We start from the raw sequence: 16636 nt of genomic DNA, 5'->3' as shown, positions 1-16636 counted from the left end.
ATTCTGAAGACTCTTGAAGTTAGATAATTCATGCTGAGGAATTTATCAGAAAAAGATTAGAGTACTAAAAATTCACCGGATGGAGGTGAATTTTCCAAAGTCCTTATTAATATATATTTAAATATACAGCTAAATAAAACAAAGATGGCAGATTAGATAGGAGAATGCCAAAGACCTTAAAATCATAATAAAAATAGCTCTTAAAATAGTAATAGTGAACACTGTACAATCATTTCCATTTAGCTTTCATGCAGAGATGTAGGTGAGAGGAGGGAAGGGAGGTGGGTTATAACTGGGAAAAGGAATCATCAAGCACCTTCCTCCTCTAGCTCCTGGCTGTTCACACCCCGAGGTTTGTTCTGGAAGGTCCATCCTGTGGGTATGGCACTGGAGGCTTGCCAGCTCTCATCAGTGGAAATGGGGTTGCGTGAGGGCTTGAGTCTGTTGAGTGAGCTTTCTCCTCCTGTGAAGAAAGTATACTGAGTAGGCCAAGTCATCTTTTTGAAAGATTTCTTTGCTCCTCTTTATAGGTTATTGTAAATCATTCAAACTCAATTCTTTTTGGGTTTTGCTTTTGTGTGTGTGTGTGTTTAAAGTGGACTCGTTTAAGTGTTAAATTTAAATCAATTGACTTCCGTGGAAGGTTTTGTTTTCCTCCAATACTGTCTGAGAAATGCTGTCGGCCTGCTTTGCTAGTCACCAGGAATGGCTATGTGACAGGCAGCCTCCATCTCTCTAACGGGAGTGTCTCTGCCTGTGCTGTCTCCATATTGTTACTGAAATTTAGCAGGTTGAGGTAACAACAACAAAAAACAAAAAACCAAACCCTCTGCCATCAAGTTGATTCCAAATCATAGCAACCCTATAGGACAGAGTAGAACTGCCCCATAGAGTTGGTGGATTCGAACTGCCTATCTTTTGGTTAGCAGCTGTAGCACTTAACCACTACGCCACCAGGGTTTCCTAAGGTTACAAAGGAGGCAATATAAAACCCCCTTGTCAGAAAGAGTCACTTTCAACACTTGTGAAACAATAATAGAAAATGTTTTCTCCAGCACAGTGTACCAAGACCTCTTCTAAGTGCTTTCATGCATTATTTATTTTAATCCTCATATTCGCTGAGTGAGGTAGGTATTGCTATTATCCCAATCTTACAGATGATGAAGGGGAATAACAGAGAGGAAAAGTAGCTTGCCAGAGATTATACTAAGTGGCAGACTGGGGCTTCATGGAGAACATTCTGATTCCAGGCTCTTCAGTTTTAACCCTTTTATCTATGTGTCGTTATTTACACCTCTCCTTTGCAATATCAGTCCCTAGGTGGTGAAAACAGTTAATGTGCTCGGCTGCTAACCAAAAGGTTGGAGGTTCGAGTCTATCCAGGGACACCTCAGAAGAAAGGTCTGGCCATCTAGTTCCAAAAAATCAGCCACTGAAAACTTTGTGGAGCACAGTTCTACTCTGACATACATGGGGTCGTCATGAGTCTGAGTCAACTCAATGGCAACTGGTTAACAGGTTAACTTTGCAATATCACCAAACCCATCCTTAATCCTATCTACTCAACCACTGCCTAGTAGCAGCATCCCAAGGGCACAACTGTTCAATTACTTCAAGAAGCTACCAAAGCACCATAGAACATCATACAAAATTATCTGTATCCCTGAGAGGGCACAGAAAAAAGTCTATGGTCTAGGGAGGAACTCACAGAAGAATGAGGGTAAAGGTGAGGGCCCCATCCCACTGCCATTGAGTCAATTCTGACTCATAGTGACCCTGTAGGACAGAGTGGAACTGACCTATAGGGTTTCCAAGGAGTGCCTGGGAGACTTGAACTGCTGGGCTTTTGGTTAGTAGCCGAACTCTTGATCGATACGCCACCAGAGCAGTTACAGGAAACATGGAAATGGCATATAAAACAAAAAATAACACATGGGAGGAACTTGCTTCTTAGTTCCATCAAATATACGAGACCAAATGGGCAGCTCTTGTCCTAAAGCAGGACCAGAAGGCAGGAAGGGACAGGAACTGGATGAAGGGACACAGGGAACCAGAGATGGAAAGGGGAATTGTGCTGTTACATTGTGGGAATTGCAACCAATGTCACAAAACAATATGTGTATAAATTTTTGAATGAGAAATTAACTTGAGCTGTAAACTTTCACCTAAAACACAAGAAAAAAAAAGTAGGAACAAAAAAAAAAAAAAAAAAAAACAAACTATATAAATGTAGTTTATTGTTATTCCTCCTTCCAAGAGTATTCTTTCCTCCATTCTGTGCTGAGCAAGTTTTCTCTTTTTTAAAAACATTCCATGATATTTGTTTGGGTTCTAGTTACCACCATATTTCTAGGCATAACTGTTGACTATTATATGATTTAAACAAATTAGTTTGTATGTGTGTATGTGTGTGTGTGCATAGGTGTGCATGTTCATGTATATCTTTTCTTGACTTCCTCATAATAATATATTTTTCTAGGGTTTCTTCCTCCTTTAAGCCCTTATCCTATCCTCACTTCCTGGCATAATCTCAGTTATCCTCTGATCTTTCTCTTATTGCTTCATAAGTGCTTCATAAAATAAGAAAGATCAGAGCTGTTTGATTACATTTTAACCATTTTATCTCTATACACTTACAGAAAAGGAACCATTACTTACTTTCTGAGATCAAAATATAATCAGGTTTTCACCCTTTGGAGATACAATATTGTTGGGAAATAGTTCTGTTTATGAGTCCATCACAGAAGAATGCATCTTGGGCTATGCAATTCTTCAAGAAAAGTATCCAACAGGGTAATATCGGTGGAGGAAAGTACACTAATGGGCACACCTTGCTCTTTATCATTCATGATTTTTCAGGGTGAAGTAACATATTGTGGCATTTAAGTCTCAAAGGAAATGAACAGAAGGGCAATTCCTCATACAGGCTAGGAAATTGAGATTATTACATCTTCTGTGGTAAAATGTTTAAGAATGATGAATGCTTTTATATTTCTATTTTGTATTCTCTTAGTAAAGATGAGGATACTTCTTAGCCAGTATTGTAAAAGCTTTAATGTGGATAAGTATAGACATAATAAAACAATAATAAAATACATTGTTAATGACATTGAATATACTTGAATTTGGCAAGAAAGACAAATTGAAGAGTTTCTAAATGAAATTTTAGAAAGATCTATTAAGTCATGAATTTATTCCCCTGCAATGGCAAACACAATAAGAAGACAGACAAGCAGGAAAGAAACTATTGGAAAAATATTCAAAATTGCAACTGTGGATGTTCCCCAAGGTAACTGAGGTGTCTTATTAGCTGACTATTTTGAGACTGTGTCTGTGCCTTCCTCAGAAAGGCCGGAATCAAGGACAGCATCTTTTTAATGGTGTGATAGCAATCTGGTTCTCAAGGGTTTAAGAGGATTCACTTTATGTCACGTGTTCATGTTTACCCAGGTGAATTGATGCTTCGACAAAGCTAAGCTTTTCAGTAGAATTGTTCAATACTTTGTAAAAATTAGGACCCTGAAGACGTGTAAAATAGAGCACTTTGGAGTGTGAACATCCAGTGGCTTCTCACTGGAATGTCTTATTTTGTTGTTGTTGTGAGGTGCAGTCGAGTTGGTTCTGACTCATAATGACCCAAGGTACAACAGAACAAAACACTGCCCAGCGCTGTGCCATCCTAGTAACCGTTGCTATGTTTGAGCCCGTTGTTGCAGCCACTGTGTCAATGCGTCTCATTGAGGGTCTTCGTCTTTTTCGCTGACCCTGTGCTTTACCAAGCATGATGTCCTTCTCCAAGGACTGGTCCCTCTTAATGACATGTCCAAAGTACGTGAGACAAAGTCTCACCATCCTCCCTTCTAAAAAACATTCTGGCTGTACTTCTTCCAAGACAGGTTTGTTTGTTCTTCTGGCAGTCCATGGTATATTCAATATTCTTCTCCAACACCATAATTCAAAGGCATCACTTCTCTTTCGGTCTTCCTTATTAATTGTCCAGCCTTTGTATGCGTATGAGGCAATTGAAATACTGTGGCTTGAGTCAGGTGCACCTTAGTCCTAAAGGTCACATCTTTGCTTTTTAACACTTTAAAGAGGTCTTTTGCAGCAGATTTGCCCAATCAAATACATCATTTGATTTCTTGGCTGCTGCTTTCATAGGCTTTGATTGTGGATCCAATTAAAATGTAATCTTTTACAACTTCAATATTTTCTCCGTTTATCATGATGTTGCTTATTGACCCAGTTGGGAGGATTTTGTTTTCTTTATGTTGAGCTGCAATCCATACTGAAGGCTATGGTCTTTGATCTTCATCAGTAAGTGTTTCAAGTCCTCTTTGCTTTCAGCAAGCAAGGTTGTGTCATCTGCATATGGCAGATTGAATCTTCCTCCAATCCTGATGCCCCGTTCTTCTTCATATAGTCCAGCTTCTCAGATTATTTGCTCAGCATACAGATTCAATAAGTATGATGAAAGGATACACCACTGACTCACACCTTTGCTGATTTTAAACTATGCAGTATCCCCTTGTTCTGTTCGAACCACTGCTTCTTGGTCTGTGTACAGGTTCCACATGAACACAATTAAGAAAAACCTTAAAATCAAAGTAAGATGTCTGTTATTAATTTTCCTCTTCAACATATCTATCTACCTATATGTCTACCCAATAACCCATCTGTCAGTTTGTCATACTGTGCTGGCCTTTGTGTTGCTATGATGATGGCAGCTATGCCACCAGTATTTCAAATACCACCAGGGTCACCCAGGGTGAACAGGTTTTAGCAGAGCTTCCAAATTAAGACAGACTAGGAAGAAAGGCCTGGTGAGGTACTTCTGAAAATTAGCCAATGAAAACATTGTGGCTCACTACAGAATATTATCTGATATATTTATCTGATAATGTGCAGGAAGATGAGCCCTCTAGGTTGGAAGGTACTCAAAATACAGAGTGACTGCCACAATGGACTCGAGCATACCACTGATAGTGAAGACGGCTGGGCAAAGTTTTGTTCTATTGTGCATGGGGTAACCAGGAGTCAGAGCTGACTCGACAACAACAAACAACATCCATCCACCCACCCACCCACCCACCCACCCATTCATCCATCCATCCATTTTCATCCTGGTAGTAATACGTCTGGGCATGGCCTCTTTTACTATAACCTTGGAGAAATCCTGACTTGGAATAAAAATGAACCACTAGGGTAGGACTCAGTTTTAGGAACTTGAGTGCCCTCCCAGTCTAACTTGCCTCAGTATCATCATTCCTAGAGGCCTAGAGGAAGCGAACCAGTTCAGATGTTCATCCACGGTGGACCAAGTGAGTAATGAGATAAAACTGAGTTGAAACCTCAGACGATGCTACTTGGGGTAGAATAGCATCTGAGGCAAATGGCTCCAGACAGTACCTGTGGTCACAGAGAAGGGCGGCCAGATTTCCTCTGTGAGGTGGTGCTGCATATGTGGTAAGGAGAGCAGATTCATAGAGCAGACCAGGCCACCACCCAATGACAACATGGCACCCCGAGGGAACTGCTATCTGTTAGGATGTGGTAGTCTGCAGGGAGAAAAGGGCAGGGCCGGAGAGGTGTAGGTGAAAAATGAATGAAATTGGCAATTGGCATGAAGAACACAGTCTCCTAAGAGTGGGGTCCAAGGAAAGTTTCTGCTCTCTGGGGCTCTAGGGCTGGAGGAATCAGGCAAGCAGCATGCTGTGTGCCCTTGGCTGGGCCTTGAACTGAACTCACAGGGGTGGGTCTCTTCTTGTGCAGCGCCGTGACCCTGTAGTGTTTCTCAGCAAGGACACAGTCACCGTCACTGTCTCCTCCTTCTCCTCACCAAAATCTCTTTACCGCTTTGTACACTATAAACATTATAATCATATTAAGTATTTTACTTGTGAGACTATGCTAATGTACATATTATAATAATAATAAATCTGGGTTAATGTTTATTGTGCCCACAGGGTGCATGATGCCCTGATGAACCTTTCCTCTTCTGTTATGCTTTCTCTTTTGTCCTTCCCTAATATTTGAAGCAAGGTTCCTGTATCAAGGACTTTAATATTAGTTAGAAATTGATTTTCCTTAAACATTCAAAAGATTACAGTTAATGAGTTTAGTGAATTTTTTCCCCCTGAAAGTTAATATCTGGCAGAGAAATGAGTAAGAGAGAATCACCGACCGAGATATTTATATTAAGTGTAGTAGGAACCTTATTGGGGGTGGGATCTAATTGAATTAATGATTGCTCCTTCTCTGCTCATGGCCTCCCCAAATGCAGACCTTGGTTCCCTGTTTTGTAAAACATGAACCTGACCCCTTACCAATTGACCAAACAGGAGTGTGTATCTGAATAGAGGCTGAGAGAGACATTTAGTCTCTTTAAGCGGCCAGGCTGACTCATGTTAACTAAGAGTAGGGGTGTGCTGAAAAAAACGAAGAAGCTGGTGAGTTGAGAGAGAAGAATTACACAGAGATAAAAGTAAGAGCAATGATTCAAGGAAAAAAACAGTCAAGATGCCTTCCTCCTTCCTAGTTCTCCTCCCTTGCTAATTCAGCTGCATTTGAATCTGCCCTTAGGTTTTGTGGTTCATCACTGAGTTCAAGTGACCAATTTTATATTTTTGCTTAAGCCTTAATGAATTGAGTAAATATTCCAGGTAAAAATGCCATGACTACTGGTTTTTGCCTGAGTGGGAGTGAGAGTCTGGTGGGGTGAGATCGGAGACTAGGCTTTCTGCTGTTCCATTTCTAGTTCTGGCATTTACCTAAGGCCTAGGGCTTCAAAAGTGTGTTTCCCTTGAAAAGACTCTTGAGAAGAAGATACTTTGACCTTGAGTTCCCCCAAGGAACTGGCCCTGAGATATATGAAACCTAAGAAAAACAACAGCTTTCTTTTCAACCCATCGGTGTTTCCTTATGTTGGAGGCTTGATTGCACCTTTGGGGGCCAACAGCTCTTTTGTTTTGGAAAAACACCTAACAGGCTTTGCAAAGTTAAAGCCCAGATCCTATGTTGGAAAGAAGACAATGAGAAGCTGAATTGCTCTACATACTTAAGTCAAAGGTTGTCTCCCTCCTGGGTAAAATAGCATCTCTGAGATTATGTGTGAGGAGAGGCAGGCCTGTGACGACAAGTGAAGGAAAACACTTGCTTTACTTTTTGTTTTTGCTTTTTCTTACTCCAGGGGGTGGTTAGGGCCCCAGATTCTGGAGCCAACTTGCATGGGCTAGAATCTCAGCTCTGCCATTTTATCAGTTAGGGCCCAGTCAGGAGACAGAAACCAGTTACTTGCACAAAGAGAATTTAATATAAAGAGTTAGAGTTAATAATTAAATATAAAGTTGTTAACTAGGTGACAAAAAGGGTACAGAGGTAGTAACTGAAAGAGGCAGCTACTATCTCTTGGGCTGAGGGAACAAAGAGAAGAGGTTGGAATATTTAAATGTTGGATTATTGGAGAAGCCCCACAGAGACAAAACTCAGAACTCCTAGGGAGGAGCACTGGTTGGCTGGTGTGGGGGTCTCTGAGTTGGGAGGAGGGGTCTGTGGAACTCAGATCTCCAAAGAAGGGGTGTTGGTTGCCTAGTGGTGGCATCTCAGGAGGTGGGTGCCGAAAAGAAAGGTGGTGCTGCAACAGAGTGTGTGTGTGCGTCCACATGTATGAATGTTGTCATTCCCTTTGCCTCCTCCAAGCTTTCAGTCAAAGCTTATTATATGCTATGTTACAATCTGGTATTCTCTCTGTTTTGAGAATTAGCTGTTGGAATCATGTCCATGCTTAGGGCAATGCATTACGGGAGATCAAAAGTCATCTGGGGAGGCTGGTTCTGAAATGGCAACAGGTGAACCGTAGAAGCATGCAGTAGAGAACCAGGTCCACATGGCAGGTCATATGGACGGGGACAAATGGAATCTGCTTGTGGAAAATAAAGCATTCCATACAGGCTCCCATAAATATGTAGAGTAGAAGAACTGGGTCCAATGGAATTGGGTGGGGAGGACTTAGACCTTTGTTATTACTAAATAACTCAATTGCCGGTGAGGGAGCCAGTATGATATTATGACCACTTTGAAGAGCATTTTAAAAAACTAGGGTATTTATGTACAATTTAACAAAAACATATTAGAGTAAGATTCCTGAGTTAGATATAAATCTGTTTGAAGTCTGGCAAGGCATAAATCTTTGGGGTTATTTGTTTGATAAGACAGAAATTATTTGCATTTCTAACCAACAAAAATCTGCAAGTTAACAAATAACTTCATTACAGCAGAAAAATTTAACCTCTAGTAAAAAATGAGATAAACTAAAGAGTACATATCCCTAGGTAATCTTTGGGTGTCCTTTGCCCCCGTATGATATTGAAATGACATTCTGCCCACCTTTTTGCCTTCATTCCAGGTTTTGGATACATTTTCTGACATTATTTAGGCATAAAGAGAGGGAGCCCTGGTGGCGAGGTGGTTAAAACCTTGGCAGCTAACCCAAAGGTTGGCAGTTTGAATCCACCAGCCGCTACTCAGAAACCGTGTGGGGCAGTTCTACTCTGTCCTATAGGGTCACTATGAGTCAGCATTGACTCAGTGACCCCTACAACAACAATATAGAGAGGGTGACCTTGAAGACTTCTCTAGAGGCCTCACAGAAGTTGGTGTGGCAACTCTACTGGAAGACACCTAAGATGGTTCTGTCCTGGGTCTTTCTGCCTGCGATTACTCTGTATCACACTGTTGCTCTGGAGCTTTCCTGGTTGCTTGGCTCCACCCAGTCCAGCAGTACTAGGTCCCTGCTCTATGCCAGCCTATTTGATTAGCTTGACAAGGAATAGCTTTCCTGGCTTTGACCTTAAATAAACCTACAGGTAATGACTTCAAACTGCTGCACTTCTCCATTTATTATCTATAAATATAAGATGCATAATGGACATATTAACATATGTTATATATGAATATGGGGACCTGGTAGTGCAGTGGTTAAGCGTTTGGCTGCTAACAAAAGGTTAGCAGTTTGAATCCACCAGCCGCTACTCGGGAACCGTGTGGGGCAGTTCTAATCTGTCCTATCCGGTCGCTATGAGTTGGAATTGACTTGATGGTAAGGGGTTTGGTAACGGCTTAGTCATTGAAATAGGACCTATAGTAGTATAGCAGGAAATGTCCTTAGATAACCTAACAGCCCTTCCAGCACCATATTGTTGCTACCACTTAGCTCCCAAGTCCTTTTCTCTAAACTTTATGGAGATCCAAAAGCCCCTTTTAATAAATTCAGCTGATTGTTGTTGTTAGTTGCCTTGCGACTCCATGTGTGCAGGGTAGAATTGTTCCTTAGGGTTTTCAAGGCTGTGACCTTTCGGAAGCAAATTGCCAGGCCTGTCTTCCGAGATGCCTCTGGGTGAGTTTGAACCACCAACCTCTTGACTAGTGGTTAGCACTTAACTGTTTGTGCCACTCTTTCAACTGGTAAATATCGTTTAATAAATTTTCTACCAAATGAGCTGCAGTATTTTTTTCAATTAAGAATGTTGATTAAATATTCTTAAATGATTAAAAAATATAATAAAGGGACTTCACTTTGTGGCTATAAAAAACCAACCGTTAGTGACCTTTAAGGGAATGTGGAGAACAGGAGATGTGCTAGAAGAGTAAAGATAAACAACAGAAAGAAAAGAAGAGATTTCAGAAGCCATATACAAGGGAGAAAATGTCGACAACAGGATATTAAATAAATGATTTATAATACTGAGAAAAGAAAGTGTTCAGCCTGAGGAGCCCCCAAGGATTAATTAAGAAGCAAGGCAAATGAGTCTTCTTTCTTTTATTTTGATATTTTTGATAGTGATTACATACTGGTCAGGCTATTCGTTTATTTATTTAAATTAAAAACTATGTAAGTGAATCTAATTGAAGTATTTAACACGTTGACTATATTGGAAAGAAAACACGTTTTATATTTTTTCTCGTGGTACTGTTGTGCACATGGTGGAACATACTAGAATTGGATAATAGTTGCCATCAGGAGATTTCCAATGCAACGTTAATGAAAGTTTTGAAGTAGCTTACACCAAAAACATGTCAGTGGAGGGATAGGACTGTAGAAAGGAGGAGACAGCATACTACTCACTATGGAAGCTAATATCACGGTTGTGGCTGCACATTAATTTGGGTTCTCCATTAATTATGACCATTTTGAAGCAATTTTTATAAAGACATAGGAAAACGCTTTATAATGCTATGCAAAAAAAAGAGGGACATAAAATTACCTGTAGAATAGGCTCTCAACTAGGTAAAAAAATTCCCAGAACAAAATCGGAGGGGCATATATTAAAATAGTTAACTTCAGGTTGTGGAATTATATATATAATAAATATAATGTTGTTGCTATTAGTTGCCCTTGAGTCGATTCCGATTCATGGCAGCCCCGTGTGTGCGGAGTAGGACTGCTCCATGGAGTTTTCAAGGCTATAACCTTGGAGAAGCAAATCACCAGGCCTTTCTTCTGAGGCACCTTTTGGTGGCTCAAACTGCCAACCTTTCAGCTAGTAGCCAAGTGCTTAACCATTTGTGGCACCCTAGAGGCCCAATAGGGATATAGTATTTTGGCAATCAGAGTTAAAGTCAAAAAAGAAAACAGAGGTTTTGGGACTTCTGGTACAAGGAAAATATGAAATGTGACAACACGTAACTGCTGTGATAAGACTGAGGAAGAGGATACAGAATTTCCCTGGAATTAAATTCTAAAAGAATGTTTTTCATGTGGAATTTCCTCACAGGGAAATAAATATCACCTTCAGTGCCTCCTCAAGCGTAGATTTATACTTGTATTAGAAGTCGAATTCATCTTATTGTTTCTTGTAATGGCCTTTAATAAAAACCAAGGGCATGATATTAAAAGTGAACTCAGGGAAGGCGAACCCTGAGAGGAACCACGCTGCAATAAACAGGTAGATTCTGAGTGGCTAACCTGGTCTAATAGATCTTAGAGAAGAATTGACTTGATCAAGGTCACAGAATATGTTAGTGGCAGAGCTGGAATTAGACCTTATGTCTCTCGAATTTTCAGCCTGACAATGCTACCCTCCCTGCTGCCTTGCCCCAGATGAAGAAATGTGGAGCCTAGTTCAGTTCCTATAAATCACCACACATCATTAATGTGTGTCCTTTAACCTCAAATGTTCTACCACTGTATACTCACCTACCTTTGTTTTCCCTTATTTCAGACGACTCTTTTTACATCAAAGCCTATACTTTTTTGGATGAATGTGTGTGTGTGTTTTAGATTGGCAAGACCTTGAGGGAATTAAGGTATATTCTATACCCAGGTTTTAGTCACAAGACACCAAACTGCAAACGCTTATCCTTAATCATTGGTGGAGAGAAATTATGGTATGACTGATGGGAAATTTATAATACGCTTTTAATGTAATTAAAAATAATATCTCTATTGGCTCTTCACTGTTCTCCAAGCCTAGTACTGGCTTCTTTCCAGAACTAATACATTTCATCCAGCAACTGGAGCATATTTTGGGAAAATGAAAAATCCTTTCAATCTTTGCATTGATATTTTATTGACCAGAGTGTAGTTTGTGAAATTTAGTATCGGTTTACTATATTATATGGAGCTCTGGTGGCACAGTGGTTAAGAGCTTGGCTAGTAACCAAAAGGTCAGCAGTTCGAATCCACCAGCTGCTCCTTGGAAACCTATGGGGCAGTTCTACTCTGTCCTGTTGGGTAACAATGAGTCAGAATCGACTTGATGGCAATGAGTTTGGTTGGCTTTGGTTGCTATATTATGAAAGAATCATTGGGTTACACTTGGTAATATTTACATGTTGTTGTTGTTAGGTGCCATCGAGTTGGTTCCGACTCATAGTAACCCTATGTACAACAGAAAGAAACACTATCCGGGACTGCGCCATCCTCACAATCATCGCTAGGTTTGAGTCCATTGTTGCAGCCCAATGTTGCAATATTTTCATAAAATTGTGGAATGTTTTAGAGTAGGAAAGACTATACACAGGGTCATCTAATCTTGTTTCATATTACAGATGAGGAAGCTGGGTCCGGAGAAGTTACACCATAGATAACCACTAATCCTATGCCTTTCCTTTCTTCATTCTTTCATTTGAAAAATAATTTTTGAGTATCTATTATGTGTCTGATCATATAGTCACTCCTCAAAAGTTAAAAATGAAAACACTTGGTTCATAGCCTCAAGAAATTACAAAATAGTGGAGGTACAGCACGTATTAATAAAGAATAATCTACCATGGCTTATGCCACATCATATTATAGTTAAGTTCCTAGCGTTATAAGGGAAAAGACGAGGGAGTGGTGAAATTTGCCTGAGGTGATTAGGAAAGTTTTCCTAGAATGGCTGATGTTTTATCTGGGCCTTGAAAGATGAACAGGAATATACCAGTTTCAGAAACAAGAGAGGAGTATTCAAGGCTGAGGGAAATGAACGGCACAGGAGAGAAGTATACAGGTGTGTGCTTGTCTGGGGGATACCAAGGACTGGCTAAATCTTGAGGGAGGGAGTGGTTAAAGGTAAGACTGGATAGGTAAGCTCTGATGCAGCTGGAAAAGGCCTTGTAGAGTCAGTTAAGTTGTATAAACTTTATTCTGTAGGTAATAGGAAGACATTGCATTGCATTAAGCAGGGCAATAACATTTCACACTTTCAGGGGGATTTATAGTTGAGAGGAATAGCTGGCAGTCGTGTGGAGGATGGATTGGAGGGAGTGAAGGACCAGTTACAGGCAAGTCCAGATGAAAATGAGGAGGTAATGAACTAGGTCAATGAGAGTGTGCCTTAAAAAGGAGAAGGAGATGTTTATGAGAGCAGGCCTTTCTGATGATTGTGAGGGATAAGTGACAGGGGGCATCCAAGGATGAAAACGAAGTTTCTGGATTTGAAGATTGAAGTCATGGTGATGCCGTACAACTAGACTATGGAATACATGAAGAGGAAAATAGGGGAAAAGTTTGCATGCAGTTTTAGAGATATTCAGCTTACCTATGATGGGGATTTAAAGGAACGATATACTGGACATAATTGGAAACTTGTGTCTTAAACTCAGAAGAAAAGTCTGGGCTGGTATTATTGATTTTGGAGTTTTAAAGTAGGTGAAAGCTGAAGCTGAGGAAAGAGAATACAGAATAGAAGAGAAGAAGTCTAAGAACAGAACCCTGGGACAAATCATATTTAAGCAATGGCTGGAAGAGAGAAACCTGGATAAGACATGGTTACAAAGAATTATTGGTGAGGCTGGGAGAGGATGAAGAGAGCAGTGTGTGGAAATCATGTTGGTTATGGTGCTTTCAGCTGCAGATAGCAGTTAAACCAACTCATCGTGACTGAAATGATGACGTGGGCTTACGTACTCATGTAACCGATAAACTCCAGAGGTACGTAGCGCAGAGCACAGGTGTTTTAGTCACAAATCCAACTCCATTTATCTCTGATTCTCTCAGAAAGGCTCTCTTCAGGTGTTGGGTTCAGCCCTAGGCTGCCGATGAAATGGCTACAGCAGTCCCAGGCTTCCCATCCACGCACAACCAAGGTGTCTGTCCATCAATCTTGTCTTTCCAGTCCATTGGCTTGACATACCTATTCTTGAACCAATCCCTCTGGCCAGTAGAATTCCATATGCTGGTTGCATTAGGCCTAGGTTTCTAATCACTAGTCCAAAAGGTGGAGATTGGGTTTACCCTAGTGAGGAGGGGGCTCATGATCCCCCCTTTCTGTCACAAATTGCAAGGCTGCTAAAAAAAGAGGGTGAGGTGGAATGGTGTTGGAATGGAAAGTGTCTACTGCGAAAGCAAAGGGAGGAGAGGGTTTCAGAAGAAGAGGGGATCATTTCTACCCAAAATTGCAGTTGAGATCAAATAGGATAGGTATGATAAAGAGACCATAATATCTGTCAATTTTTGTGGTCATTGGTGACCTTTGGGAGGACGTTTTCAGAGAAGGGCTGGGGCAGCTTTTGAAGAATACTCTTTGGACAAGTCTGGGAACAAAGAGAAAGAGAGAAGTAAGGGAATGCTACATTTGCTGCAATTCAATGAAGCATATAAATTTATTTGAAGATATTATTTTATTTTATTGATAAGTTTGCATCAACTCACTACTTATTAGGTTGGAAGAAGGAGGAAAATTAATCTTATAAAAAGAATGTAACAAGCTGTCAACAACGGGAAGAGGATGTAAACAAAGAGCGTGATAAATGTACATGTTGTGGTGAAAGGTAACGCCTACAAACGTGAAGGATGGGATTTCCATCAAAATTTCACTGAGATCAGATTCATGCTATGCGTTTGGTATGTTTTGTTTAGCTAGTTTCTTTGCTATGATGAAAAATGGATACGTTTAATTTACAAAGTCAGCCTTAGCAAAATTATACGAACTTTGTAATTGTACTGTAATTACGTTAAAAGGCAGAGGCAATTTTCTTCTAGTGTGGCCAGCCACTCAGAAGATTGGTATACGGAAAGCAGTAGGGCACATTTAATCAGTGTCAGGCCACAGAGTTTCTAGATTTAATGCTCAGATCAGAGTAAACATGAAAAAGAGTTTTCAAACCCTAAGTCCAACAAGGATTTTAATGTTACTAATTCTGGGATAATAATAGTAATATGAAAGCTATTCTTATGTGGCAGATAGGTGTCTTCTAGTTTTCAGGGAAAGTAATTCTGGTGATAGTCCTCATTTTGTTTTCATTTGTATAGTACTTTCCAAAATTCATTCAATTTTCTCTATAAACCATAATAATCCTATGAATTAAGAATAAATGATGTTATCTTTGTTTTCTAGATGGGAAAACTGAGTCCTAGACAAGTTGCCAAGCAACTGGCTTAAAGTTACCCAGTTATCTTGAATGGTGACTTAGTGTCTGGATTGCAGCTGTTCCATAGTAATTGGAGGAATATCAAGATATACAGAGCTTGACTCAAGGGAATATTATATTAGGACCTAGAAGAGGTGAATGCTTGGGCAGGTTTTCACTCAGAGTGGACCAAACAGACAGGCGTGAGAGTGAGGCTTCCAAAGTAAATGGTTGGGCTAATGATTGATCCAGGTTCAGGCTAAGGATGAATATGTGCAAAAAGTTCATTTTATGGAGTGACAGATTTGGAAATGACCTTAAAACTCATTCTAATCTACTCTCTTGCTTTACCTTACCGTAAGGATGCTAAGGCCCAGAGAATTACTACCTGGGTGTGAGGCAAATTCTTATTACTAGCCCAGTGACTCCTGGCCCAGTGCTCTTTCCACTACCCCAAGTCTCAACTAGGAATCATCAAGAAAAGTAGCATAAACCTGAAAGAGAAGGGAGTACAGAAAGGAAGGTGGGTATAGTTCAGAGGCTCATCATCCATTAAAATTCAGAAGACAGGGCAAGAGTTCTTTCTGTAGAACCAATTGATCTGGCAAGTAACCGTGTTGATGGTACTGAAATAGGGTGACAGAGATTCAAAGCCAAAAGGAGGTCATCATAAAGTATTACTTGCTCTGAACGTAGCTGAGGAATTATGATGTCAGACATTGGGGCATATCCTACATTCTCTGGAAAGATACTGAAATATTTGGAAATTTTCTGCAGTGTTGATATAATTTGTCTTGATTTTAGGAGGGGCAGTCAAAATTTTTTAAATTGCAAATAATTTCCAATAATAGATTGCTCCCTTTTGGAGGTTGAGGGCAGAGCAGGGAATGCAACTTTTAGATGATTTATTCCCCTTAGAACAAGAAGCAAATAGCCTTGTTTATTATTAGCCCTAGTTATTACACTATTCATAATCTGTTTTCCTGTAAGAGTGGTATTGCCATGATGAATGACAACTTATATATAGAACAAAATGAATGTATTGCAGGATGTATTTCCAGGGACATGAACAAGAAATTAGGTCTGCAATATGTTCAATTTGTGCTGGGCAACTCCAGTTCTGCTCAAGAACTCTCCTTTGAAGGATAAGAATGAGCAGACACATTCCTAACTGATATTAGATTGCAAACTCCCCCCTTTGAAGACAGAGCCATGTCTTACTCACTTTTTTTGTCACTCAGGTACCACTTGGTCATAGTGTATAATGAAATAATAATGCAGAGTGGAATATGTTAAAATGACAGTGACTTTTTTATTTTGATCTGCCCCATCACAATGCTTAACGTATACAGAATACTTACTGTGTGTTAGGAGCCCTGGTAGCGTAGTGGTTAAGCTGCTCTGTGGGAGAAAGATGTGGAGGTCTGCTTCCATAAAGATTTATGGCCTTGGAAACCCTATGGGGGCAGTTCTACTGTGCCCTACAGTGTCACTGTGAATCGGAATCGACTTGACAGCAGTGGGTGTTGGTTTACTCTGTGTTAGAAACGGTTCTAAGTGCTTTACTTGTATTAACTTACTCACTCCTGATAACAACTCCGTAAGGTAGATACTATTAGGATCCCCAGTGTATGTACAATATATGCAAGGAAAACTAGGCACAAAGAAATCGTGTAACTTGCCAGATTAGAGTAGTAGAACCCAAAAAACCCAAACCCGTTACTGTCAAGTCAATTCTGACTCATAGTGACCCTATAGGACAGAGTAGAACTGCCCCATAGGGTTTCCAAGAAGCAGCTGGTGGATT

This window comes from Trichechus manatus, unplaced genomic scaffold, assembly GCF_000243295.1.
Source record: "Trichechus manatus latirostris isolate Lorelei unplaced genomic scaffold, TriManLat1.0 scaffold00109, whole genome shotgun sequence".
In the NCBI taxonomy this organism is placed as follows: Eukaryota; Metazoa; Chordata; class Mammalia; order Sirenia; family Trichechidae; genus Trichechus; species Trichechus manatus.
Note: the sequence above shows the minus strand (reverse complement) of the source record.